Source organism: Mus caroli, unplaced genomic scaffold (genome assembly GCF_978045245.1).
Source record: "Mus caroli unplaced genomic scaffold, Mus_caroli_1 scaffold_5, whole genome shotgun sequence".
Classification (NCBI taxonomy): domain Eukaryota; kingdom Metazoa; phylum Chordata; class Mammalia; order Rodentia; family Muridae; genus Mus; species Mus caroli.
In genome coordinates, this window is record NW_028227260.1 from 7417370 (window position 1) to 7421400 (window position 4031).

The following is a 4031-nucleotide window of genomic DNA, read 5'->3' on the forward strand; positions in this document are numbered from 1 at the left end:
AAGCTGTACTAGAGAGCAATTGTGATAAAAACTGCATGGTATTGGTATATCAAGAGACAAGTAAACCAATGGAATAGAATTGAAGACCAAGATTTGAACCCACACACCTATGGTCACTTGATCTTTGACAAGGGAGCTAAAATCATCCAGTGGAAAAAAGACAGCATTTTCAACAAATGGTGCTGGCACAACTGGCAGTTATCATGTAGAGGAATGCGAATTGATTCATTACTATCTCCTTGTACTAAAATCAAATCTAAGTGGATCAAGGAACTCCACATAAAACCAGAGACAGTGAAACTTATAAAGGAGAAAGTGGGGAAAAGCCTTGAAGATATGGGCACAGGGGGAAAATTCCTGAATAGAACAGCAATGGCTCTTGCTGTATGATCGAGAATGGACAAATGGGACCTCATGAAATTGCAAAGCTTCTGTAAGGCAAAAGACTCTGTCAATAAGATATAAAGGCCACCAACTAATTGGGAAAGATCTTTACCAATCCTAAATCAGATAGGGGACTAATATACAATATATATATATATATATATAAACTCAAGAAGGTGGACTCCAGAAAATCAAATAACCCCTTTTAAAAATGAGGCTCAGAGCTAAACAAAGAATTCTCACCTGAGGAATGCTGAATGGCTGAGAAGTACCTGAAAAAATGTTTAACATCCTTAATCATCAGAGAAATGCAAATCAAAGCAACCATGAGATTCCAACTCACACCAGTCAGAATGGCTAAGTTTAAAAATTCAGGTGACAGCAGATGCTGGCAAGGATGTGGTGAAAGAGGAACACTCCTCCATTGTTGGTGGGATTGCAATCTTTTACAACCACTCTGGAAATCAGCCTGGAGGTTCCTCAGAAAATTGGACATAGTACTACCTGAAGATCTTGCAATACCGCTCCTGGGCATATATCCAGAAGATGTTCCAACCGGTAAGAAGGACACATGCACCACTATGTTCATAGCAGCCATATTTATAATAGCCAGAAGCTGGAAAGAACCCAGATGCCCCTCAACAGAGGAATGGATACAGAAAATGTGGTACATTTACACAATGGAGTACTACACAGCTTTTTAAAAGAATGAATTTATGAAATTCCTAGGCAAATGGTTGGACCTGGAGGGCATCATCCCTTGTGAGGTAACCCAATCACAAAGGAACTCACATAATATGTACTCACTGATAAGTGGGTATTAGTCCAGAAACTTAGAATACACAAGATAGAAGATACAATTTGCAAAACACATGAACCTCAAGAAGAACCCACACCAAACTGTGGACACTTTGCCCCTTCTTAGAATTGGGAACAAAACATCCGTGGAAGGAGTTACAGAGACAAATTTGAAGCTGAGATGAATAAAAAAAAAACGGCCATCTAGAAACTGCCATGTCCGGGGATCTATCCCATAATCAGCTCCCAAACGCTGACACCATTGCATACACTAGCAAGACTTTGCTGAAAGGACCCATATATAGCTGTCTCTTGTGAGAATATGCCAGGGCCTAGCAAATATAGAAGTAGATGCTCACAGTCAGCTATTGGATGGATCACAGTGCCTCCAATGGAGGAGCTAGAGAAATTACCCAAGGAGCTAAAGGGATCTGCAACCCTATAGGTGCAACAACAATATGAACTAACCAGTACCCCCCAGACAACCTGTCTCTAGCTACATATGTAACAGAAGATGGCCTAGTCAGCCATCAGTGGAAAGAGAGGCCCATTGGTCGTGCAAACCTTATATGCCTCAGTACAGGGGAATGCCAGGGCTAAGAATTGGGAATCGGGGAGTGGGGGAGTGGGTGGGGGAGTATGAGGGGTTCTTTAGGGATAGCATTGGAAATGTAAATGAAATAAATACCAAATAAATAAATAAATAAATAAATAAATAAATAAATAAATAAAAGGACACATGAACCACTATGTTCATAGCAGACTTGTTTAAAATAGCCAGAAGCTGGAAAGAACCCAGATGCCCCTCAACAGAGGAATGGATAAAAAAAAATGTGGTACTTTTACAAAATGGAGTACTACTCGTTAATAAAAGAGTGAATTTATGAAATTCCTAGACACATGGTTGGACCTGAAGGGCATCATCCTGAGTGAGGTAACCCAATCACAAAAGAGCTCATATGATATGTACTCACTGATAAGTGGATATTAGTCCAGAAACTTAGAATACCCAAGATATAAGATACAATTTGCAAAACACATGAAACTCAAGAAGAACGAAGACCAAAGTGTGGACACTTTGCTCCTTCTTAGAATTGAGAACAAAACACCCATGAAAGGAGCTACACAAAGTTTGGAGCTGAGACGAAAGGATGGACCATCTAGAAACTGCCATACCCAAGGATCCATCCCATAATCAGCCTCCAAATGCTGACACCATTGCATACACTAGCAAGATTTTGCTGAAAGGACCCAGATATAGCTGCCGCTTGTGAGACTATGCTGGGGCCTAGCAAACACAGAAGTGGATGCTCACAGTCAGCTATTGGATAGAACACAGGACCCCTAATGGAGGAGCTAGAGAAAGTACCCAAGGAACTAAAGGGATCTGCAACACTATAGGTGGAACAACAATATGAATTAACGAGTACCCCCTGGAGCTCGTGTCTTTAGCTGCATATTTGACAGAAGATGGCCTAGTTGGCCATCATTGGAAAGAGAGGCCCATTGGTCTTGCAAACTTTATATGCCCCAGTACAGGGGAATGCCAGGGCCAAGAAGTGGGAGTGGGTGTTAGGGGAGTGGAGGCAGAGGGTATGGGGGACTTTGGGATATCATTGAAAATGTAAATGAAGAAAATGCTTAAAATTTTTAAAAAATCACTTCAAAAGAAAAGAAAAAAGAAAGAAAATGTCCTATAGGCTTCCCCTAATCCCTAATGGTGACATCAGTTGATGCTCTTTCCTCTCTGATTGCCCTAGTTTATGGGAAAAAAATGGCATAAAACTACACAGCAGAGATGTCCTTCAAATACTGTGTTGAGCCAAGTAAACACAGATTTATTAAGGAAAAGAGAGAAAGTGGAAGAGTCCTTAAGAAAGGAATACTCGCCTTCAAACCACAAATAAGATTATACTTTTTATATATAATGTGTGTATATATATATAATTATATACGATAAATTTTATAGTTATAATTTTTCTTTATAATTAAAAAGCAATAAGGGCTAGAGAGATGGCTAAGAGAACACACAGGCTGCTCTTGCAGTAGACCCGGGTTTGATCCCCAGAACCCACATAGTGGTGTGAAGTCATCTTTAACCCCAGTTCCTGAGGATTCAACAACATTTTCTGATCTCCAGGAGAACTAGACACACATGTAGTGCACATACATACATACAGGCAAAACACCCATAGACATAAATATTTTTAACTATAGAGAAATGAAAGTTAGGTTATGATCACACACGGTAAGAAGAAATTATAAAGAATCTAAGCAGCTAACATTATGGAATATGATAGAGTAATTTTCATACCAAAACGTTGAAACTTACAAAACTTTTTCCATAAGGCTTCTGAAAGAAGGGGTCATCACAAATTCTTTTCTGATAGGGTCGCTGCTTTCAATTAGAGTAAAAAGATAAAAGACATACAGTATTCTTTCTTATCTACTGTTTCACTTCCCAAGGTTTCAGTCCCTTGGGGCCAACCACCTGTGAAATCATTCAATGAGAGAGCCTGAAAGTAACTCACAAGTTTTCAATTCTAGACAATTCTGATCAGTGCAATGAAATGTCTCTTACTTTGTCCTGCCCTCCATCTAATAATATCTGTACTCTCCACTCCACTGGTCATACCCCATCCTAGTTAAACGTTTAAGTAATTACCTTGGTTATCAAATCAGCTGGGACAGTGCCACACATGTGGAGTTCAAGCAGACCGGATGTAGTAGCCTGGTACTACATCACAATGCCCCCACTGTTCCTATGTCATCTGCTTACATAGGCATTGGTTGTACCATCTTACATTACCACTAAGAAATGGAGGGGGAGTATAGCCCAATAAGGTATT